Source organism: Pezoporus flaviventris, unplaced genomic scaffold (assembly GCF_033815535.1).
Source record: "Pezoporus flaviventris isolate CSIRO_AGI_PZ_B2104156 unplaced genomic scaffold, CSIRO_AGI_Pfla_v1 ptg000093l, whole genome shotgun sequence".
In the NCBI taxonomy this organism is placed as follows: Eukaryota; Metazoa; Chordata; class Aves; order Psittaciformes; family Psittacidae; genus Pezoporus; species Pezoporus flaviventris.
In genome coordinates, this window is record NW_026892641.1 from 1,360,970 (window position 1) to 1,386,532 (window position 25,563).

A 25,563-nucleotide genomic window follows, 5' to 3' on the forward strand; every position below is an offset into this window, starting at 1 on the left:
CTGTCTGTGTGCTCCTCTGCCCCAACCCTCTGGTATGCGTGAGCTCTGTGCTGAGCCACTTCAGTTAACAGCAAAAGGTGCTGGTGGTTCATTTAAGCCATGCTGCAAGCAGTGACATTCCAACACCTGATGCTCCACCAGCTCAGGTGAGGGGCAGGCAGACAGCCGGAGCATCCCCAGGAACTGGAGCATTCAATCTACACATGCTTTAATGAACCAGCTGGAGATGGTAAGCATTTAGGATAACACTTTCTTAACTGAGGTTTATGGAGCAGGCTGAGAGCAGGTACAATTTGTGTCGTACCTGAGAGGCCTGCATCACTGTGCTGTTTTAATTATATGGGTACTGATCTTGTGAAACAGATTCAGGTTGAAGGAGGCTCCTTTGGGAGACAGTTGTTTTCCCCTGGAAGCTTCAAACAGAAGGAAGATAAGCTGCTTATAAAGCAGGAAGGCAGAGATTTTTCCCCTCCCTGAAATCATTTTTCTTCTTTAAGAAGTTATTTGCGCTGAGAACTTCGGGTTTAAGCTGACTCCATGCTCTGCCTGCCTGCGGAAGGTGGTGTACTCTACAGAAGAGGTTTTAAAGGTCACTAATCCAGCAAGAGGAAATGTGATTCTTGAGCCAAGTGTAGTGACACTCCCCTGATGAGGGGGAGATGCTGGTGCCAGACCCCATTCCAAGCACTTTTCTTGGTGTTAAGCCATGGCTGCTTAATGCAAAGTAAAAAGAAGTATGGTTAAATTAAGCCTATTGCATTTTCAAATGCATATGGATGGTAAATATCTGCATTTTGAACGTGCATTCCCTCTTTATTGACAATTGTGCACGTCTCAAGTCTAAGATAGAAATCTGTTTTAAACCGCACCGGTATGTAATACTGTGTGCTTTGTAAGTTGTTCTTGGTTGCACGTGGTAACTACCTTTGTGGTACCAGACAGGTAAACAAGGAAGCATACTATAGCAGCGCTTTGTACCATGGAATTTGAATAGAAGAGCACCATCTATTGCTCTTGCTTTGTTATAATAAAATTGCATCTTGAGAAGCTGGGCTTACATTCGTAGGCGCGTTTCATTAATGGTTATAATTTAATTGCATAAATCTCTTGCATGCTGATAGAAGAATAAGCCCCCTGTGTAAGTATTGAAAGCATTCCGGAATGTTTTTTCCTCTCCTGCCCCGAATATTATGACTTGTTTCTCCAAACGAGGTTTTTATATTATTGTTTAAATGTCAAAAAGCTACAAATCCTCCAAACATTTACCACTAGGTGTAGCACTCAATACCAGCACTTTTAGTCCTGCTGACTCTTTTACAATCACCTATTTATGGCAGAAGTACATCTCAAAGTGGTTTCCAGGTAAACACAAGACAAAATTCTGCTTGCATGAAAGCTTTGCAGACGTCTGTGTATTCATTGCATTTACCTGGGTAACAGATGAAAGGCTTTCGCTGCCCTAGCAGGTACTGAGGTAGTTGCTTCAAGGTCTGGAGTGATGTGGAGATATGTGAATTCATTCAGACACGTTGAAAACTACTAAATCACTAAAGGGGCTGATCAGAAGAAAAAATGTTATGTGCAGTGGAGTAGTGCATGGTTAAAGCAGTGATGATAGCCACATAAACAGACAACAGCATTTGCAGGACAGAGTACTTCGGAATTCATGGGACATAAGGCAAACATACCACGACTCTCGCTTTGACCCTGCAAACTACCTAAGCAGGATAAGCTAAGACAAGCTGCCAACAGCCAAAGAAAGGCTAAGGGAGACATTAAGAAGAAAGGAGAGTTCTTGGAATAAATCAGCTCTCAAGCAGTGGCCTGAAAAGGGAGGGAATGGGTATTTGATGGCAAAAGAACCCAACAAAACAGCGGATGTCTTCAGGTGAAAAATAAAAACCAATTGGTGCAAGCTAAAGCTAGGAGGGAATTTCTGGATAAAGAAATTTGGATGGTAAAATGTCAACATATCCAAAATTAAAGTTAGCTTCAGTGATGTTTTCCATGAGCTCTTTCGGGTATGATGTGCTACTGTAGAGCTTACAAGACTTAGGGACCCCCTAAATCACTTCTTGGAGGCGTCTGCTGCCTTTTGCATTGTTCCATGCTTTTGCAAAGTGCTTGGGGAGCCCTTAGCAAAGCAGTGACATCCCCAGAGGCAAGCTGTTACAATCCCAGATATGTGGAAAACTGCAGCAAAGCCTCATTAAAAACAATCAAACATTGATATGGGTCTGTTCTTGCAAATCTCAAAAATGAAGTGAGAGAATGAACCTGTCACCTTTTCCCCCACTCTCTGCCACAGACTGTTCTGAGTCAAACACAATGATACATCAAGAAATGCAGTATAAAATCCAGAGGTAAAGCTTAGCAATTCTCTAGGTGCTGCAAGATGTGCTTTATAAATGACTTTCCACTCCTCTCGCCCCACTCTGATTCCAGAGCACTGTGCCTGCTGGCAGGGAAGACTTCTTCTGTTGGAGTGCCAAAGTTGAACTCATCAGCGACTTTGAAGTGGAAAATATGAAATGGATCCATTTGATTCATGGGGATGATGCGTATCCTGTGAAAAGCACTTGGAGCTGAAATTTAAGGCAGACTGTACAGGCTTTTAGCTGAGGGAGGTGATTAAGGAGATGGATATTATTGCCTTGTTTTTTAATGTCTTGGCTCTGTTGTCGTGCATATAGACAGTTGTCATTTTAATCTGAGATGTTTATGGACTCACTTTTACTGCTAGCTCCTGCAAAGTGCCTGGGAAGTGCTAAATCTGGAGGTTTGCATGTGGGAACTGGTAGACTGAGGTTCTAATTCTGGCTAACCACACGTGTTTAATTTACGTTGGAAGAGCCCGTCAGAGGAGTGGAGCAATTGCTTTCAAAGAAATCTTCCATCTTTGCTAAGGTTGTTTGATCAAGGGGACCAGAAAAACAAACACCTGACCTTGTCTAGGATTTGTAGGAGCTACAGTTAGATTTAGCATCCAGCCTCATTCCTATGCCTATTCCTATGACTGAAAAGTCCTGCTCTTTGTGGTGGTTATCTTAACTTTATGTTTAGATGCTGATATGCACTGCACTATGTTCTGCTCAAGTGAAGCATCTTTACCAGACCGATGCCTTTGCTGGGATTAGGTACCAGCAAACTCATTAATCCTGTAGGGATTGATACATGGCAAGTCTTTTTATGCTGGCAAGAACACATCCAACCCATCCGGTAAGATGCAATGGCTTTTAGTTATACTTGATTAGAAGCAAAACTCTAAACTTTTCTGCTTTACATCAGAAACCTCTAACAAATCTTTATTTTTTCCTTTTTTCCTCTCATTTTAAGCATCATGTCTTATTGAAGTTTAGCTGGTTTGAGGTTAGAGACATAGCACAAAGGATGTAGCTCAACTCCTTCAGAGCAACTGCACTTCAACATCTCTCTACAAGTATTTATCATATGTACCTACGCACACAAAGCATTTAGCCTTGAGACAGCTCTCTCCTGTGAGAGGGGAAACATTACATTCCCTGAGCTCAATGCTGTTGCTGGTGCAGTTTGTCTTTTCTCCTCCCTCAATCAACTTTATCTTGCCTGCAATATAAAACCATAGGTTGTCAGAGGAAATGCTTGCTGTTGTTTTTTATCTTACGGTAAGACTCTGAAAAATCATCATAAATCTAATTCATGGAAATGAAAAGTATCGTAGGCCAGGAGGACACAATCAGTCCGGATTCTTGGGAAATGCAAAGGAAAAGTCAGGAAGGGAACGTGAACCGCAGCTCCTGATTGCTGTGAAGTCCAAATGATGGACTGCTGACCAAGGCTGGCTCAGCTAGTGCAGCTGCAGCCACCCCCTTTGACCTTTGCAGAACTACACCCCCTTGTAGCAGGCTGAGCCGTGTGTGTGATGGGGTCATTTCTGGCAGGTAGTCTCCTGCTCTGTTGGGAGACAATTCACTGAGGTGGTCATTTCCCTTGCCCTTAGCTTGAATCGCTTGCTTGAGAATGCTTATGCTGCAAAAAAGGCCTGCAGTCAGTTCACCTGGAGCTGCAGAAGCAAAGGGTGAGTGGTATGAGAGCACGCAACTCAGATTAATGTTTCGTCAAAAAATAAATGCAATAACCCCTCACTTTTAGCACATTCTGAAGTTGGACAGGGTATTTAGACAGTTTGGTCACTCTTTGTATACAAACATACAGTTGATTTCATCCCTCTGAGTCCAGTCTCCTGATAGAAATCACATACCGGAGCAGGTTTATCCTTCAGGACTGCAGCCTCTGGGTGTCAACCCATGAGCTTTTTCATCTGACTTTTCTCCCTTTGTCCCTCGAAGAAGGAGTGAGAGGAGCAGCTGAGTGGTGTCTGGAAGCTGGCCAAGGTCCACCCTCTATGACAGGCTCTAAAAGTCACTCTTGAGTTATTCCCCATCTGCCAGACCTCCCCTGCATGCCCATAGCATCTCCTGGGGCTGTTAAATGGGGAGTGTCCGGTGGTTTTCCAGCTCACAGGCGGAATATGCTTTTCTGCAGTTCCAGCAGAACCTGGGAGCCCAACTCCCACTGAAACCCAATTGATTTGAGGCCTTTGAGTCACTTAAATCCTTTTGGAAAGCTGCTCTATAGCCAAAAGCTAATGTTACAGTTTAGGAGGACCAGAAATGGAACCCCACCCTTTACAGTCTTTCTTTCATTTGTACTTTCCCATTAAGAGTTGAAGAATGGATGCATCTGAACACCAAGAACAATGAAGATCAGAGCCAGCAGACAGCATCCCTTGGGAAATCCTCTTCTTTCTCACTGTAGTGCTTCAAATGGCCATGAGGAAGCATCGACAGGTAGGGCAGAATTTGCCATATAGTAGTGCTGGCACATGCAGTGGTGCCTGCTGCTTGCATATGGTGGAAAAATCATGATGTGTCTCCAATTCCTACGGGCAAAGAAGATGCTGTAAATAGCATGGCCAAGTTTCAAGCTCTCACAGTACAGTGGGAAGCAATCCAGCCTTTTCTGGTGTCAGGAAGGAGAGCAAAAACGCATTTTATGCATCCTACGGGGATAAGAGAAGCAAAGATGTCCCAGCTGGAGTTGTTAGCTCTGGGAGGGGCAGCCATTTGGCTCTCATTAAAAGTGGCAACATCTGAAGTACAATAGTTCTCTCTTGGATCTTGGTGAACGTGCACTGGTGGGCTCTGTCTTCCACCCTGGGAAGGACTGTTGCCACGCCAAAGTCTGTTTCAGGTCTGCGCCTTAGGGCACAGCTTACTGGTTAAACAGAATATGCGGGCAGCATCCCAAACCTCAAGTAGTTCCTCTGTCCAAAGCTTGTGCCATTCCCTATGGGCTTTTCACTTATCCAGGCTTCCCCCAGTCCTTGTCCTGACTCATGGACTGTGTTCTCCTCTCCCTGTTGCTGATGGTCCATCTGGGAGTCACCTAATAGCTTCTAGGCACAGGACATCTTTTCTGCTCCTTTGCCAAACTCTTTGCCCTTTCAAGGCCCTAATTGCGGAGCCTAAAGGGTGTTTAAGTGCCTCATTCCCACTTAATTCGATTTGGACTGTTACCTCGCATGTCATCCTGCAGCTGAAGTTACAGGTAGGACTGATCCCTGTTTCCCTCAAAGAAACCAGTAATCCTGTGTCAGGACAGCATATATACATATTTATATATATATATATAGCTGAGCTTGTCTGGAGGTACAGGCATTGCAGCTTTGGCATACATTGGTCCATACAGTTTTCCCTCACAGGAGGGAATAACTCTGTGGACTTGAATGCTCCGCATGGTTTTTCTTTTAGGAAGGAAACTGGAAGTAGAGTGTTTTCCATTTGGACACAGGGCTCGTCTGAAAGCTAGGCCAACGCTGTGCTAAATAAATCGGCGTGCCAACCGCTTATGGGTAATTAGGCATGAAGGGAATCGGCAGTCTGCTCCCTCCGGTGTGACTCACAGACGGCATATTTGCAATGTGCCTTTTGCTTCCAGGGCTTCAGCGCTGTGGTACTCGCAAGGAAAATGGATCCCGAGCTTACAGCAGCCTTGAGGTACTCAGTAGCTCTATCACTAGGAGTACAGGGAGGAGATGTGGGGTGACAGTGTGGGGTTACGGCTTCAGTATCTGTCCATACAGCCAGGGAGGCTGAAACACTTGTTTGCTTTGAGGGCAGCTGTGGTGTTCATGTCTTACTATTTCTCTAGCGAGTTACCATCCCAGAGCCATGCCAAGGTGATGACGCACACGCACATGCTCCTGAGGTGCACCAGTGCTGTGTCCTTTGGTTTGGCCCCTACTTCTGGTGGCAGTTCAAGCTTCTGGATGCCACGTCAAAGGATGCGCATCCCCTGCTCATCCAGCTGTGCTGCAGAAATGGTAATGAGCAACTGAGGGAGATACGGGCGTCTAAAATCACCACAACTGTTTGCTAAAGGAACATGGCTTCACCAGTTCAGAGCTTTAGGGTAATTCCGTTTAGTTATGAATAAGATGTACTACACACTTGCTTTCAATGTCTCAGGCTCAACGAACACCTAATAGGTTTAGCTCATGGCACAGCCAACAAAAGTGTCTGAAAGATGGTGCAGAGATGGCCCAGAGATAAAATTCCAGTTCATCTGCCTCTTAGGAGCATTCCTGACTAAAGGAAAGCTTTGGGATATGAAGTGGAAATGTACCAAAGTCTTTTGGTTAGTGCATTTGGGTTCAATTAGCCTAACATGGCTGCTTCTCCAAACTGCAAGAAACTTTCTCTGGGGATTTCCAAAATCTCTTCAAGTTCAGGATGCTGCAAATAACAGCACGGCTTGTTTTTGTCATGCACTTTTGAGGCTTTTCCTTTTATGATCTTGAATGAAACCAGGAAGAGCAGGGATGTGTGAGCAATAAACTACTGGAAAAAAAACCCAAACCAAAACCACACCAAAACCCCAAACCCACTTGGTTGCACTTCGGAGCAAAGGACCCACAGTGCTTCTGAAACCTATCCACGTGAATGCAGTCCCAATGTGCACTATTAAAGTTTGCAACCTAAACTGGGTATATATTCTAAAGGTCTGGGTCGTTTGGAATCCAGAGATTTAATCTCTGTCATGGTCTGTCCTGTTCAAATCGGGACTCACAGCCTTGTGAAGTCTGGAGTTACTCAGACGCAGAGGTCACGATCGAGTTGTAACCTATTTTACAATGCAGAGCAATATTCATTATCTTAGAGGTCTTAGAGCGATAATGGTCCATTCAGTTGTAATTCTGCTTAGTGCTCCTTCCTCTGACAACGTTATGGCTTTTGTTATTTCATTATGATTCTTACAACACTTGGTGTTTTTATGAAGGCAGTGACACAGCAGCCGGGGCCAGCATAGGCTTCATTACAAAAAGGCTAAATTTCTAAGTCCTATTACGGAGGAGAATTGAGATGTGAGAGCTAAGTGTAACCTCAAGGAAAAAATTGGAAAGCGGCTGAAAAGCTCGAAATATAATGGAAAGCTTTAAAAATAACACATGCAATTTTGTAGAATTGCTTTTCTTCAGCAGCTCCTGTGAAGTCTCGGGGGGGGGGGGGGGGGGTCTGCTGGAACACTCAGACACAGCAATAGAGTAAATTGCAAATTGAAGTGCCAAAACCAGTCCGTCCTGTACAGGTCACTGAAGTAGACACAGCTCTTGCCTGAAAGCATTTGTAATCTAAAACCCCAGCGCTATTCCCATTGAAGGTAATGACAAAACTCTCTGTGATTGCAAACGGAACAGGATTAGGCCCTAAGTAAATAAAAGGCACCTTTTTTTTTGGTCACCAGATACTCCTTACCTATGACAAATTCAAATCACTGTTGTTCAGGAATCTAGTGACCTAATTTTATCCGAAAAACTTCTTTCTGCAGCGTTCTTTCCTCACTTTCAAGCAGGTTTGGAAAGACAAGATTTGAAAGAGAATTCCCATCTGTTATTGAAGCATTTAATCATTCTTTAAAAGCCAGTGCAGTTTTATTTTCTCTGGGGAGTGAGCAGCATTAGCTGAAGCATAAAGCAAACTATACCAAGTGTAGAAAAAACTCACCCTGATGTCCTGTTTGACAAACTGACCTGCGGGTCACAACCTGAGTTTATTGATCTGTGGGGCCTTGTCTGGGTGTCGGGCATGTTTTCTGGACTTTGGTTACAGCCGCATTCCTGACTTCTGAAGAGTAGGGGGTGTGGATTTCTACTAGGAGTAACCACTGGGAAGGAAGTAATGTTCATTAAGTGTGCAGGCAGTGCAGGACTAAGCATGCTCAGTGAAAAAGCTTTTCTCCTTTGCCTGTCAAGCTCTACGTTTGAACTCATTCCAGAACGCCGGATTTACTTTTCATGAAGAAACAGTACCTGGCTGGAGTGCACTTTTCTTTCCCTCCTTAGTCACCGGAAGATTGGAAACACTGTTCTTTTGATGATCACTCTCAGTAATGCAGTGCGCCTGCATGCAAGTGCGAATCTTGCAGTGGAGAAGGAAGACAAACTTTGCTACCTGTGAAATGAAGACTTCTTAGGTCAGTAAAGGGGTGCAGAGAAACTAACTTTCCCAGCAGCTTTTGAGTTTGAACTAATGCTTTTGGTTCCTGCTCCCCTGTATCCCCTTCCCATCTTCAGCAGCGCTGAACTTTGCCAGAGTTTAGCAGCTTTCTGATTGTTCAGCCTCTCTGCTAAAGGTAAACTTGGTCGAAGTGAAAGCGTGATGAGGTTTGTGGGGAGCTGAGCTTAGTTTGTGAAAACCTGAGCTGCTGCTTAGCGGAGAGGCTCGTTCTCTTTCCTTTCCCTTTTCTTTCTTCTTTTTCAGTGGTTCCTATAAATGCAATCCTTTGCTTCCAGCGTGCGGGTATGTGCTTTAAAAGACTGCTCCCGCTTCTCTCCCCGCCCTCTCCCTTAGAGCTGAAAATGAGACTCGTTCTTGAATAATAAACTCTGTATGTTATCAAGCAAAATCTTGTGGCTTGTTCATGTGATCTTTTCCAGCCTCAGCAGAGATGGTTTGCCTTTTAATACATTCGCAGTTCTGTCTGGAAAATGAATTGCAAAACTGTGAGAGGGGTGAGAGAAAGCAATTTTTACTTGATAACAGCGTGGTTTAATGTAGCAGACTATTGCGCTTTTAACTTTGTAAGTGCTCTCTACTTTTTGGGTTTGAAAGGCGTATTTCGAACTCCTGTCTCTTGAGGCTTTGAAATATTCCCAGCCTTAGGAAGGGGGGGGGGGGGGGAGAATAACTTTTTCTTGTGACTTAGTGCTGCCTAAAGAAGATTTTTCTGAGCATAGGCCAAATGGTCAAGAAACAAAGTGACCACTGAATAAGAAGTGAAATGGACTCAAATCATTAGAAACTGTCTGTAGTTAATGATTATTTGAAGTAGGCCAGCGGCATTTGGCAGTTTCTGGTGTTGAATTTTGTCCTGTGCTCTTCAGAATGGTTCTCCTGCTTATCAAAAGTTAGCATTTAATCCTGTAAGTGTGAAGACTCTATACAGCTTTCAGTATTTGAATTCTATGTGTGTTATAAACTTGAGATAACCAAAGATAAAGCTATACATGCAGATGTATCAATTTGGTGTGTTGAAAAGCTCTGTATTTCTTATTTGGTTATTCTAAGCTGGAAGTTGATTTCCCATGCAAAGAATAAAGGGCATCAGGTTAGTTATGACGCATACTCCTCGTTTCAGGATTAGAAGTGCATATCTTCTCAGACTACAATAGGTTCTGCTGCTGCTGCTCACCGCTCTGCAAAAGAAAGCTCAGCATCTCTTTGCAAAGGGTGAGAACAGAGCAAAAGTGACTGGGTTACACTGGGTCTCTCGTCTGATTCCCACCGGGATTACCTGCGGCGCATACATGGAGGGACGGGGAGCAGCTAGGCCAAGCAGAAGGAATCTGCAAATGACCAAAGCTGAAGCTCTCTGATCTTTCCTTACGTTTATCCCCTGAGATCCAAGGAAGTTTTGGGTGAGAGGAGGCTGGGAAAATTTCTTTGCATTTTTCCTCTTTGATTTAGCAATCTGCAGGGGATTAAGGAGGCAGGCAGGGTTGTGCTGCAGATGGACAGAGTCTCTCCCCTCTTTGCATGCAGCACCTCCATTTCCTTAGCTGTGAAATGGGGAGGGTGACTGGGAGGGTCTTTTGTAAGGTACTTTGTGTATTTATGGAAGGAAAATGCCTTGTGCTTCCAGAGGAGTGATAAGCCCAGGCTGCAACTCTGCACATCCTGATTTGAGTTTTGAATGCTAACTTTTAGGCCCGCAGATTCAGCTGAGATCCTTTTAATGACATTAGCAAGGTAAAATATTGTCCTTATCCAGATGAGAACAACATGGCATTCCCTGTGCTATTGTTCATTTTCAGGTATACAAATCCAGCAGCTTTGCATGAATCCGCTTCACGTGCAAAATGTAATTAGGGACAGGAAATGTTTTTGGATTATTTCATTTCCCTTCCTAGGGTTGAGATTTTGCAGTTTCGACACTTGCAGAAGTTAGAAGTGGAAAACAACTCTTAAGCCATGGAGCCCAGATCGTAACAACCCTACCTGTGATGTATAAAATGGTCCATTAAATGAGTATTGGCCAGGTTTTGGCCACTAAGCTATTTAGCATCTCCCTGTCTTTGTTTTCATTCTTCACCTTCCCAGGTATTCCAGGGCAAGCCCAATACTGTTCCTTTGTTTCATTTACATCCTTCTTTATTCTTAAAACAGAGGAGGGGAATTCCATAGTTCCTGGAAATATCTGGGTCTGCCTAAGCTTTCATCTACCTCCAGAATGAAGCAAGCTGCTGCAAATGTGTGTAGCATGGTTTTCTCTTTCATTTGTGTGTTGAATCCTGGCTTTTTGAACAACTTAAATGGGGAAAAACTTCCAATGCATCTCCTCCAGGTCCCACGTGTGATCTTGCTCTCTGAAATGGAAACATATCTTCTGAAACCAGCGATAATCAACAGGCAGAGGTGAAATCTGAATAGAGAAAGCAGGAAGTGCAGGAATGGGATATGTTGTTGAGCACTAGGTTACCTTTGCTGCGAGTTTGTTCCTGTCTAGGACGTGCAGAGCAGAAGCACGATGGTCTTGGGTCTCTGGAGTGGTTAATCGTGGCAGCTTCCTTGTTTCAGTGCTTACACAGAGACACCCTGTCAAGGCCTCTTTTGAAGATGGTGGTTGCTCAGAGCGTTTTGAGTTATCAGGATGTCAAGACCCATCTGAAACACCCTGGCTAAGTCACTCAGCGAAGTAAGCCAGCTTGTGTCTGGCACTGCAATAGAATAACAGACCCCAAATGGGTTTATCTGTAATGGGTCATTCTTGACCTAGAGATGCTAAACGTGATCTGTTCAGATAATGTACCCTTGTGCTTACTGGAATGTTCTCCAAAACTGTATCACTACGGGCAGTGAAGTATAAAACAAATAGGGGATGATTTGTTTTAGAGAAAGCTACACTAGATGACATTGCTTCTCTTTTGAGGAATCACAGAGTTTGCACTACATGTGAGAAGGTGCAACTGTATTTTTTCATATCTAGCATAGAAGTGCAAGGCAGAAGCTAATAATGGTACCTCAGGCAGTAACCTGCCCTTGTGTCCTTGAGAAGAACCAAGGAACAGCAGGGCAAGTCACTGCAGGCTGTTCTGTCTAATGTTTGTTTTGAGGCAGATGATCTTGGGTCATTCTTGGGAAGATCTCGAATGTGCCTTTCTTTCCCTACTTTCCTTGACCCCAAGAGTACTGTGTGAAAGTAGCTGCAGGGAATGAGCCATGTGGGAGCTGAAAGCCCACTGTCTTTCTAAAAACATCTTTACACATTAACAGTAAAACTGATTCCCTCATCTATAAGTTCTGATGGAAGCTGCCTATCTACAAGTAACACCTTTCTACCAGTGGGGTTTTACAGATCCACTGCTCTGGAGGAATCGCATCTGGACCTGTCCCCTCGGTCACCACTTGCTGAGGTCTGTTCCTTAGCCAGTCACAGCCACAGGTGGAACTTCAGCACCCAGGGTTACTGTAGGGCCAGGGCTCTACTCTTACGAAGCGCTTAAGTAATGCGTCCTCTTCTCCACTGACCAAAGTGAAGCAAGCTCTTTCTTTTCTCTGTGTGCTGGTGGGTTCAGGTAGATGTCTGAAGATGCAAAGGTGTTCAGAGCAGAAGCAGCAAGACATGGATGATTTCTGAGGAGCACTTTTCCTCAAGCTGTTGATTTTAGTGTAATTTCTCCTAGATGTTGCAGGTACTGCCACATGCAACCATGCCTGGGATAGAGAAAAGGGACTGTAAGCAAAAGACAATCCTCCAGTGCAGCACTGGTATTAATGGTGAATTCCTCCATTTATTTTTGCAGGTAGCAGTGGAAATGAAAGCAATTCTATTTATCATATTGTTCACAGACTCCACAAATGTAAGTACAAACACGGCTGAACACTGCGCTCTGTTTCACCATAGGTGAAAGTGTGAGTCTAATGATCAAATAAGCATTCATGTTGCGAGTGGTTTAAAACCAACCGAACAAGGAGCCTAGAGGAGACTTACATGTGCAACACTTTGTTGCTGGCTTTGCACAACATCAGGGTTCATTTGGATTTAGATCCTGTTGCACTGGGGCCAAAGTTGTCTCTGGAGAAGTGTGGGAGGGACAGAAGAGGAGAAAAGCTTTTAGCTCTGTCTATTGAGAACCCCCTGGGTAGCAATGTCAGAAACTCCTGCAGGACTGAGGTGTTGAAGTCCTATTATTAGGAGTATTGTGAGAGATTAGATCAGGCTTTAAAGCTTTCAGGAACCTGAAAACACAGGTAGGAACCCCGTGGGATCCAGGAAGTGTCTGAACAGGTTGTGTGCCTCAATCTGAGAGTTAATACTTAACTTACCGTAGGGGCATTAACAAAACCCACTGGACTTCTGCATGGATCTCCCTATGTCCTATGTCTTGGTATCACCTCATTTCAGAGGAACTGTGATTCGTAGATACTGAAGCCTGAGTTTAAGGTTCTCAATGGGTAATTTTGAATATATTACCCGTTGCTTTAAAATCACAGAGAAAGTGATGAATACAGCGCACAGTATTAGCGTCTGTTGGTGCCTCCTGGACTCGTTTCTGTCTTCACCGAAGTTCAGGGATTCTTTGTCTGAGTTCAGTTTCAGCCACTTAAGAGACTGGAAAGTGCTGCAAACTTTAAGCTGAAGTTCAGTGCAGATTCTGCTCTCTGTAGTTGGGAGTTGCAACCTGGGCCAGAACTCAGCATTTGGATCCCCTTCCTTCCTTGGCAGACATGCAAAGAAATAGGATTTTCTGCATCACTATGCAAATTCCCCAGGGAAATGGGTGCCTTTCTGAATCGCCCCTGTGTTGCTGTTGGGGTTCAGGTGGTTGAAGAAATGAGCTTTGTGTTCACAAGGCAGCAGGGACTAGGGTTTCTCCAAAGTGCCTTTGTTTGGGTATATGTAAAGCTATCAATGCATCATTCTTTCTGCTTCAGCTGTTAGAGACTCCCATCTTCTCCATTGATTTTACCCAGAATGCTTACTGCCCTTGAAGGTGTGACCTGTACCTCAGGCTAATTTATTTCTGTCATGGCTGCAGCATATTTTAGAGGGCAGCGGGGGTAGGAGAGAGAACAATGAATTCAACATGGAATATAAATCCCAAGCCTGTAGCTTTCAGACATTCCACTGCATCCCCTGCTCCATGCTCTCATTTGGCATTCTGCATGGTCTTGGATTAAGAGGGGAAAAAGAAGGGGGGGGGAAGGCATTTGTATAACTAATCAGGTGAGCCATTCTGGGGTAATCCCTTTGGTCACACATACTGGCATGTGTATTACCATTTTGCTAGGCTTCTAAAGCATTTCCAATGACGTCCTAGTTTATGAGCCTGAATGAAAAGTCTCACCTTGATGGCCTAGAAGTGTTCTGGATCTGAGCACAGCTGCTTTAATCTGTTGAAATTTGTGTCGCGGAATGTGGATAGACAAAGACTTAGGGTTTGTGCTGAAAGCTCATTTTGGACCATAACGGTGGTGGGGCTGATGGATTCCCTTTTTTGCGTGTGTATTTTATTTTGCATCGTATTGCATGTTCTTTCCTCTTTGTTTTTTATAGACAATAACGTGAAACTGAAATGATGTGTAAGCACAAATACTAAGCTTCAGCACTGGGCCCTTTTCATTATTCTATTGAAATAAGTGGGGTGTATTCTCGTGACCTGCTTGTGTAGCTGAAGTCTTCCCTGCCCCATATGGTTCATCAGTAGCATAGGATTTCTTTAGGGCAAACATGTTGCTCCCAGTTCCCCCCCACAGAAAGGCTGAGCACTGTGTATTCAGTGGGTTGTGGGGAAATCTGTTGGAAAACCCTGGACTTAGCACCACGTCCTCGGGATGCATGCGAGCCCTGGGATACACTGTGCAGTGTTTTACAGACCCACCTCTTCCCACCTTGGATTTGTGAACGATAGCCAATGAGTCCCGTGAAACTGGAAGCACCAAGAGGCGAACCCTGGCTCTCCAATATGATGCTACTGAATGGTTTCATAGACTGACTGTTTGGACTCTGCAGTTCAGACCAAAGTTTGGTGTTCAGGTCTGAGTTGATTTTGTCCTCTTGCAGAGGAGAGGCAGCTTTAAGGAGCTATATCAGAACACGAGCTTCACATAAAGCACAGTTACTGCCTTCCTAGGAAATTTAGGGCTCATACTTCAGCGCTTTTGACGCAGGAGTACCTGGCCCGGGGTTGCTGCTGTGGGTCAGGGCAGTGAGGCCAGCTGGGTAGGTCAGGCTTCAGAGGAATGCAGAGGGCTCTGGAGTTGAAGTGTATGAGATTTCCAGGTGATTTGCTGGGAGCTGCTGCCACAGAAAGCTCTAAATTAGCCTGGGATGGCTGAATGCAGTGAAACTTACACCGGTCTGGCCCGAATTCGAAGCTTATAGTTAAGTCTTGTTACTTGCTGTGTGATTTGGGTTCTAAGTGGGTCCATGTCACACAGCCGTAAATGTTGTTCTTCCCCCAAATGTTTTCTGCACTGAATCACTCGGAAGCATTTCTGTAGCACCTACTGCTGTAGAGACAAGAAGAACTGGGACAGGAGGTATCAATTCAAAGGAGAGCTGTGAATATAAAGAAGGTTTATGATTTGTGCAGGGGGCAGAGGGATGCTGTGCCATAGGAAATGAAATGATCCTTTGGCATAAAGTGTATCTTTTCGCACCTCCGCTTCTTGCACTGTGGCAAACACGTATATATATGACCTCCGCCAACGTGCTGGTTATTACTCACGGAACAAAGCAGCCAGGGCTGGGCATTCAAGCATGGAGGCTCCTTGTATCTTGGCATCTTTGTGTTTATAGGTCTCACTCTTTTTACTTTGCCCCTAATAGCAATAAAATAAAACAAGATCCGGTCTTTTCATAGCATCGCCACTCTCCTAAAACAGAGGGAGGGAGGAAAAGAAAGCAGTTCCAGCACAGAAGAGACCCTGTGCTCCTATAAATGATTTTTTGGGCCTCCAAGATAAAACTGGGAGAGAAAGGGGAAAAATACAAGTGCTTAACTGCAGTATGGTGCAGCCATCCTGTGACTGAGCACAATACCTTGGGGTCTGATTTCTTAATAGCCCAGGGTGCCTGATCCATACTGGTTTGTCGCCAGTGGAATAAGGAAAGGAAAATCAGATGCTGGGTGGGAAGATGACTATGGTTTTTGGTTCACTATGAGCCTGTGATGTGCTGGCATCATTTTGGAGTCTGTCACCAGGCAGTGATGAAGCTCTGCTTGCTGTCTTCTCTGAGCCACTGGTGTTGGCAGTGCCTTCCTGAGTAGCTGCTTTGCAGTAGGAATTCTCCTCCTCTGGTTTTAGAAACCCCTCAGACCATCAGCACTGAAGCCATGTATGAATCCAGTTCATTTCCTTCATGTCTGCTTGCTGCTCTAGAGGTCTTGTGATGTTTCACCCTTTAATATCTGTCCTAAAAGGGTGTGTGCCCAGTTTAACCCCAGAGGCAGCCTCTTGTCAGAAATGAGTCCCAGGGCTAATGGCAGAAATAGAGAGGACAAGCATGTCAAAGAAATACTGCAGATAAGATGCATAAGGTGTAGTGGGAGATTTTAGGAGTGAAAAGCATCCCAGAAATGCAACTTGGTGGTTATTATTTAATATCTTATAAACCAAAAACATCAGTCAAATTTTCCAGCGTGCAAATGAAGGAAAAGTACCTAAAGCTGTGTCAGCGAGAGATGCTTTGCAACATAATTTTATATATGAGAAGACCTCTCATATGCTTCCCAGATGTACAATCCCATATGTCTGTTCTGTTAGGCTGATTACGGAATACATGCATTTATAGCTGAGAGCAATGGGAGAATTGATTTCTTTCTAGCGTGGTGTGGATATCACTGTGTTCAAGATAATTAAACATTAGAACTGCAATACTCACACACAGGTCCGCCCTGGTGTTTTGGTGTGGGAGACCACGGATGGAGCTATTGGTGTTAGTAGTGCATATGTGAGAATGTGTTGCTTGTGATGCTACGCAGCTTAAGGTTTTCATTTGTCATACCTGATGCTGCAGGTATGTGTGCGAATAACTTGACTCACAAGAGTAGTCCAAAGAGGATACTTACTGCTTACGTGCAGGAGCTGTATGGATCTGAATCCCAGCAGATCCCGGCCTAAGTGTAATATGACTTGTGTGTTTAATACAATTGCTCCGGAGAGCTCACTGTTTGAACTGACAAGACAAAGGGAGTATTATTACACATTTAGATGTAAAGAACTGTGGGCTTGTCTACCCTGGAACAGTCAGAAGTTAATTCGTCTTAAACTAATGATGCATACATAAAATGCATTAGTTAAACTGCACTGAACCCCTTTGTGGTCACTCTTGTTCCTGGTGAAAGTGTTTTCCTTTCATTTAAACTTGATTCGCTTCCAAACTAAATTTAGTGCAACCTCATTAAAGCCACTTTGGTTGTGAAGTAAAAAGCCTATACAGGGATTTAAATGGTGCTCAAGTAACTTACCTCAAAAATTGATATGATTTCAGGTTTTTTGAGTGCTCTGCTATATGTTACACGCTTTGTCCAAACTCCACTTTGGATACTATCACTTGCTTCTAGCAGTAGTTGGATTTTTTGTCTTTCAGACTAAGCTTCAAGATAAGGTGCTAATTTCAGCTTTCATAAAATAAAGGCATGATTTGGTGCAGAGAAGACCTTTGGGAATATTAACCCCAAGGGTGTCAATATCTGAATTCAAGTAATTTGAGACTAATTTTAAGAGTGTACTTGCTTTTGGATGTTGGTGTTTGTAAGTGCTGAAGATTGTTCAGTACCCCGGAGGGAGTGATGGATATTGGATTTTACTCAGTATCCTAACTGGAAATCTAATCTCTGTAAACTCGAGCTTGTGGCTTACCACTGAATTATTCCACACGTAGAGGGAAAATAGCTTGGCTGAGTGATGTTTGTGCTTATGATGAAATTCAGTTAGGCATTGGTTTGAACATGGCCAAGTCCAGCTGAATCTCCCAAAAGTGAGCACACGCAGGGAGCTGAGTCCAGAGCATGGGGAAGTTCAGGCTAAAAACAGGAAAAATGGAGCACATTCCATGGCTTAACATGTAAGCAAACTATTCCATGCAGTACAGAGGCTTTAGGCTGCCAAAAGTGGGTACCTGCAGCTTCTTTCTGTTAACACACATCTTGAGCTTTAGAGGCAGCACGGACCCCATGAATCTGAACTAGCAGGCAGCAGCAAAGAGTGAAGGCACACAGGACATGGTGATGAGTGTTCCTTGCAAGTCCGTGTAACGGATATCTAAAGTTTTGCTCCTACTACTGCATTTAGAAATGCAGGTATTTGACAGACCTGTGATGGGTAGAGTTATAACAATTTTATATAGATTGGGACCAAGAAAAACAGAACTCTGTTGGGTTTCATTTCCACTTGTGTTGCTGGCTTCCTCTAAGCTGGAGGGGCAAGTAATTGAAGAGCTCAGTGTGTCTCTGAGTTTCTTCACCTGTCAGTTGGGGGAATTACTTCACAGGGGGACTGGAAGTATCATTATAATGATAGTTGCAATATGCTTTCATATGCTAGGTAGAAGAGCGGGAGCGTTAACATGTACAAGAGAGAAAGAGAAAAGTAGGTTAGCCTGTCTGAGCTTGTCATGCTTCTACTGTGTCAGCAAACTCAGGGAGACAAGAGAAGGAGAGGAAGAGAGATCAAAAGAATAGATTAAATTAAAAGTAAACAGGCAAAGTTAAACTTAAAGTGGCAAGTAAGGAGTTGCACAGGACCTGTTCTGTGCCTAACTGCGTTGACTTGGTCCTTCATGTGCCAAGCTCTTTGTCATCAGCAGTTCACCACCAAAAATCACAAGGCAATCCCAGTGTCTGTGTGTGGTTTTGGGCTCCCCTCAGCTCTTAGCTGGCCATGCTGAGGCTGCTCTGTATGTGAACAAAGGCCTTTTGAGGAAAGGCAGGGATTACTCCCTGATGGTGGGGAAAGCCAGGATGCATCTCCCTGGACTGATGTGGGACCTGGATCTTGGAGACCTTCACTTTGAGTAGGACTGTTTTTTGTGGCACATTAGGATGTGATGTACAGCTGCTCTGTATTGCAGCGGTGATGGCAGCAATAAGCAACGTGGTTTGCAGCACCAAGTCCTTGCCTTGTAGCCTTGGCATTGGCAGTGGCAAGTGGCACGTGCTTAGGGAAAAACTGTGTAAAAGTGGGGTTTAAATCTCCTCTCGGCTCTTGGCTATCTGTACTTTAGGGACTGCCCAAAGCACGTGCTGCATCTGGTGTGATGTGCAAGGCTAATGTAGAACCTTATATATGGACATGAGAGAGTTAATTTACCTTGCTGTGCTTGCAGTGAAAGCTGCTAGTTGCACAAAGCAGCAGCACTGGGAACCTCTCAGAGCCTGCACTCTTTTCCTCCTTCTTTGGTGCAGGGGGAGTAAAAAGTCTCTATGTGGGATAGCTGTTTCCTCTGAGCTTTGTCAACACGTTCACACTAGGTTGGGCTTCTGCACAAACGTTTCCCTCTGCTTCAAAAGTCCATGTGTGAGGAAGGCAGCTCTGTAATGTGGTGCTGTTGTGCATCATGTTGCAGTAGCTCAAAACATGGTGCTGTCTCCTGTTGGAGGGCAGATCGGACTGACTGATTTGCAGCCTCCCCATTTGTGCTCTTACAATATGGATTCAGTTTTGGAAGTGGTGAATGTGTGGTGTTGCTGCTGTTTGGCATCTTTCAATGACACAGGCCACTTAAGTGCTCTCTCAGCTTTTTGGACACAAGGAAGAGACGTGATCTTTCCTTTTATGTCCTTTCCTCACCCTGTTTGTTTTCAAGGCACGCTCTCTTGGGTGGTTAAGATGACCAGGCATAGTTCTGAACTGTATCTCTATTCTATTTAGTACAATCTATTCTGTCTGATCGTGAAGTAGGCCAAGCAATCTTCATATGCAAATTTTCCTTATAAAGGAGACTTAAGAAAAACAGAAAGCATGTAGGGGAAAATTCTTGACAGTCAATATATGAAGGGGTTAGTTATATTTTTACAGCATTATAGGTCAAACGCTCAGCTGCTGAAAGCAGTCAACCCAGCTGTAATCTTCTTTAACTGTATCCAGTCAGAAAAGAGGAAAAATTGTTTTTCTGCCTTTGAAGAATGGAAGTATCTTTTTCCATATCCACTTCTACCTGTTCTACTGTAACAGACTCTGGACCCACTCAGCGAAATCATCACAAGCAAAGTTTGATGGAAACAAATTGCACCAGAAAGTTAATCCTAAAACTGCCTTTTGCATCTTCAGCAGCTGGGTAGGATTTGAAGGAAAAGTGCTCAATTTGCATCCTAAGCCTCCTCAGCCTGCCTTATCTGCGGCAGAGCTGGACTGCTTGGAACCATGGGCTATGAGCTATAATCTTATTTTTACACACGGTCAGACTGTTTTACTGTGTGTCATCTGAAATGCACCCTTCCTTTGTGAAAGCCACGAGTAACCACAAGCTTCCGCTCCAGTGCTGGAGAACAGTAAGTTTTCAAACGGACTGCTGAGTAAATAAGAGTGGAAGGAACATGGCAGGAACCTCTGGGAAAACAAAGGGGAAGATGGCATCTGTCAGAGACCTTATTAACGTAAGTGCCTATTCCCAGCCAAGTGAAGTGAAAAACACCTATGCTGGGATAACACAACCCAAATGCAGGAAAGCCAGCCACTTTAAGTGTGGAGGGCAGGACATGAAGCCCATACATCTCAAAGACATTAGGAACAGAGCATGGAAAGCGTCATTTGCTTTGTGATCTGCAGAATCCTGCAGTGTGGGGGAGAGGAAGAGGGCAGTGGTGCTTACAGCAGTTTGTGTGGCACTGGCAAAGAAATGGGGTATGGAAAGGTTTTAATGCAAAATCGAGCCACTTGGATGCATAGTAGCAAGAACATCTTGGTCATAATTTAGTAGACTTGTGTAGTGGTGGTGTTGAGGATCTGGATAAGTTCTGTAGAGAGATACAGTGATGAAGTAATGGGATGGTCTCCATCTTTCAAAACTTGCCATCTGCAGAAGGAGGTTATTTCACCCAAGAAAATGTTTTGGAAGGCATGGGGCTTCGAGTCATCCAAGTGCCTGAGGATTTTGATTACTAGTTCTCTACGTTAGAATCAAACGACCTGATGAAGCTGATCATCATCTTAGACGCCAGTGAAATAAGGAGATTACATTGCACAAATGCTCTCTTGCTGACATCTTCTTGCCCAGTATGGTGATACTTGTACTATAGCAGCATAAAGAGCTGAAGTGCTATTCTTGGTGGTACTGTACAGATACGTGGGGTGTTGTATAACAGATCTCGTGTTAGTCCCTTTTATTTTTGTCCTAGTCATCATAAATAACAATCTAAATCATGCAAAATGAAGGGGAACTTGAGAAGAAGGTTATCCTGAGAAAAGGGCTCGGGGGAGATAAAGGTGACACATCACTTGATACAAACCAGATGATTAATGGTGAGGTTTGTAACTCCTACTTTGAAATGTTAGCATTTAATGCAAATGTGAGCTACATCACAGAGGAGAATATTTTGGCTTCTAATTCAGAACTGTATATGGCAAGTCAGTAGTACCTATTGTATAGAAGAAAATTGGAGTTATTGAGACACCCTCCCAGCCTCTTTATTTCATGAAGGCATTCATTATAATGTGCTTAGTTGGTTGATTGTTAGTGATGCCATAAAATAGAGGCTATACTTGGTGTTTACAGACTTCTGCTAGTTTGGGTGATTCCCTGATTATGCTGTATGTCTGCTTCCCCTTTGTACCATCTTGTGAGGATGTCACACCATCATCAGTTGAACAGCCCGGTTCTTGTTCCTCTTCAAAGACTTTGTTCTCTTCTGTGCTTTTGTGCAAACCAAATGGCAGCCACTTTCCATTTTACTAGTGGTACCTAAACAGTAAGGAAGGCTGGCCACTAGCCAATTCATTTAAGTCTCTAGAATAATAGTTTGCTCTCTAATGAATAGTCTGGCTTTAAATCTCTCCATTCAATTGTGGTGGCACTCCTGAAGTTGACAGGTACTTATAAGACACTGAGGAAAGGTCATTTGTTGGGTGTTAGTTCCATTGATCTGTGCAGAGAACCTTCTAGTCATTCCTCTCTGCTCTTGGAAGGAAACAAACAAAAGGGACAAAAAAAATCAGGCAGAAAATTAATCGATTTTCTCATATTTGCTTCAGAAGTCACAAATAATCCATTCCTGGTAAGCAGTTTCCTTCTTTTCTGCCACTAAGCCTTGGTCTATCCAACATGAATGTATTGGTGGCCCATTACTTGTGTTGGTAGTGCAGCAGCTGAATCTGAGGCTCTGTCAGTTCAGTTTTGTAAGCATATCCAGAAGGAATCGCTTTCTGGCCCTATGAGCTTGTAATGCCGGTAGCCCTGAGACAACAAAGCAAATGGGGAAGGATGGATTGGTTTTCTGTTGTACAGATGGGGAAGGATTTGATGATTTGCCCAGCCTCACACAGGGAGTCTGTACCAGAACAAAATAACTCATGGGCTAAGGCAGCGTCGTAACTGTAGGACGACCTGAATGTCTCCACGTTGGTTCTTCTCTATGTATCCTAGAGACATATACAGGTGTGTTGCTTGATAACACTGTCTCCATGGACACTTGTGAGTAAATGATTTCCTATTTGTATGTCTGGCAAATGTAATGCAATTCAGCTTCACAGTTAGCATCGTCTTATTCTGAGCAGGGAAACTGAGGCAAGCAGCAAGGGAAGGTTTTGCCCCAGACATCAGGTATATGTGCTCATCTTGGACTGCAATCTAGGTGCTCCTTGGGACTAGCTTGCAGTGAGTTGGAGTAACTCTGCTGTTACTAGATTTATTGCTTACTTCATCCTTTTCCCCCTGTACCAATAAATCAAACGCTACCATTTTCTTCCTGAAGCTGGCACTTAATGAACTTAAAAGCAATCTGAGGAAGGAGTCCTGTAGTATAAAAACTGGCTGTGCTAATGCCCTGTTTCATTTACAAAAGAAAAGCAAGAGCAGTGGCAAAGTCATTTTTGCTCTAACTGATTTACTTTAGACTGCAGCCACACGCAGGAGCTGCCAGTCACATATTTCAAGACCTGGCTTCTTGATGCCCAGGAGAATAAAGCCTGGAATGACTTGGACATTCCTTTAACCATGCTGGCAGGGAGCTCCATGGATCAGGCTTTGCAGGGGCGAGAATGGTGGTACAGGAGAAGACGTGGGAAGGAGAAGGGGACAGTTTTGACGCTGTAGGGTGAAAGCTAAGCCTAAATTAAGAGGGAGGAGGAAGCAACTGGAATAAGGGCGTGCATGGGCTTGCAGGTGAGGCTGGGAAGTTTGAACCTGGAGAATAACGCAGGGGGAAAGTCAGTGAAGCAAGGAGTGCTGTGGTCAGAGTGGACCATGAAATGAATGGGAACATTTCCCACTGCAGATAAGAGCAGAGCATGCCCGAGGTGAAGAGTTCTCAGCCCAGGGAAGTTATTATGTGTCTGAATTCCTGGCAGCTGGCCTGAGGACATTGTTAAGAGAGGAATGAGGTAAAGTGTGGACCCCCACTATGACTTGACTGAGTGATATTTAATATTTAAGCCTTTTAAAGTGGAGAGAGCTGTTTAGGGAGCACCTTTTAAAGAGGAAGGAACACAATTCCTATTGATGAACTGTGTGCATTCTACATGATTTTTGTTCAAAATGATACTAACAAATTAGCTTAGTCTGAAAAGAAGCTTTGGAGAATTGATGCTTTCCAGTTGCTTCACAAGTCCTAATTACTCCTTCTCTCTCCCCTTTTTACCCAGTGTGTTTTCCCTTTTGCTTTGGTTTGGTTGCAGCCAGGGAATGGCAGAATGCACGGCTCTCAGGTGGTGCAGTGTGAAGCTGCTCAAAAGCAAACCAATACCTGCAGCAGTTTTAATTCCTAGAGGACAAAGCATTCGGTGTTATCCCTGTTTGACAGAGGGAAGTGAAGGACTGGGGAAAGGAAGTGACTTGTCACCCGGCAAAATGATAGTGTAACTGAAAATGCAATCAAGGTCTCTTGGTGGCGAGAAATTGGTCAGACGGCAGCATTTTCTCCAGGGAACAGAATGGAAAGTCTGCTTCAGAAATTGCTCATTTTAGACATCAGACAGTGCTGGGAACTGGAGGTTATTTTGTAAGGAAGCAAAGCCCTAGTCCAGAGATGACTGAAGCCGCTGAATTGTTTCCATTGCTTTCTGTGGGAGCAAATCTTTGTTTAACAGTGGTTGGTAACAGGCAAGATAACACCTGATGAACTGTTTCCCATCTCAGTCCTCAGGCTCTGCAGTAAATACTGCTCTTCACTTAGAGCATGGTCAGCTGCTGGATTTTCCATGGTCAAGTGAGTTCTGTCTGAAGGAGGAGGGAAGAAGAAATGGAGGCGAGTGCAAATTGCAGCAACAGGCAGCAAAGAAGTGGAAGAAAGAGGAAGCAGAGTGTATTTACTTCTCACCTGCTCCAAATTACCCTGCATCAGGATGTGGTGAGGAGGAGGAGGAGGAGTGGTGGGGACAGGAGGTTGTGCAGCCAGCACGCTGGGGAACAAAAGGCTTTTCTGGCTCAAAATGCCATGCACCAAGGTGGAAGCCCTGCTGCAGCTCTCTGTCTCGGGGCTTTGGTTACACCAGACACATGCGCACTATGGAAAGGTTCAGAAAAGGCTGGCCCACAAGGCTGGGAGATGTTTCTCTCCCTAACGACACTCAGGCTGCGTCCTGCCATTGCTGGTCAGCGTTTTGCTTGCAGGCTAATGTTACAGTTGTACCAGAACTCGTTCCATATTGGCTTTTGATCCTGGGAGAACGGGAAAAATCTGGTCAATGCGGTTCTCATTAGCCAAAAAAGCTGTAACATGCTGGAGTCATTAGTAGTTTGTTGATTGAGTTAACCATGCAAGGCGGGCTGCAATTGATCATCTGCATTCTCATTAAATATGCCATAGTCCAGGAGAGTTTGTTATGAAACTAGTTGGAGTACATGAGGAGTCTTGCTTGCAGCCAAGAGCGCCACTTTATATCTTTCGGTTTAAATCTCAACCTATGTAATTAATATCAGAGATGGGACTGAGGTGTAACATAAAAACAGCCTTTCACTAAAGTCTTACTACGCAGGGTCTTGTTTCAGCTCAACATGGAGAGAGAGAGATTGGGGCTGAAACTTGAATCCCAATCTAAACTTAGTGCTGCAAGAGGCAAGGGAAGTGGTGAGGGTCTGTGGCTAGAGGATTTCCATTTGGAACTAAGTAGGTATTTGAAGGAAGGAAGCATTGCTGTGCTTCATTTAAAGATAATGAGGCATAATAAACCCTAACCAAAAGTCAAATTCACTTTGTCTTTGCATTGTTCTTAAGACAGTCAATATGTTAGAAAGATAGATATAGAGAGAGGTGACAGAATTTCGTTTTCAATAAATGGGTGAACAGGAGTTGCTGAAGAGTGTTACCTTGAAAATATATCGTGATCACTTTAAACCTTGTCTATGTCTTTCAGCTTTTGAAATGCTGAAGATCACATCTTGAGGGAATTTGTTAGAGCCTTTGAAGTATTTTTATGTTAGGCCCCTATGGCAGAAGATTGTACAGATCAAGAAAGTCCCGAGTAGATTTATTCACAGAAAATGCATTTAAATTACCCAGTTATACGGGCACACATTCTTCATTTATAGCCTGGTGTCTGGTCTCTGAAATCCTCCCAAGAATTGAGGTCATGGAATCTGAAAACGAGCTTCTGTACACCATACTTCTGGCCTTTCAGATGTAATGTAGTCTGTACTGTGTGGTAAATTGGACACAATTCAGAGAAGAGCAACAAAAACAATTAAGGGAATAGAGGAACTGACTTACATGGGAAGATTAAAGGCATTACAAATTTGTGGCTTGGTGAAGTCAAGACTACTGCAAGTTATTGGAAGTTTCTGGAGAGAGGAATGCAGCTTCAAAATCCCCGTTCTTGTCTAAACCTGTTTTTGTTTGTGTGTTTGTTTTAAAGCAAAACCTTT

General features: G+C 43.9%; 1 long non-coding RNA gene across 1 annotated transcript in view; it reads left to right on the plus strand.

Annotated features, from left to right (window-relative positions):
- Nucleotides 1-8,158: 8,158 nt before the first annotated feature.
- Nucleotides 8,159-25,563, plus strand: part of LOC133281050 (uncharacterized) — a 36,563-nt gene continuing 19,158 nt past the window's right edge. The window contains exons 1-2 of the long non-coding RNA XR_009747359.1: nt 8,159-8,514; nt 12,344-12,400. This is a non-coding gene — a long non-coding RNA (uncharacterized LOC133281050). The remainder of the gene's footprint in view (nt 8,515-12,343; nt 12,401-25,563) is intronic.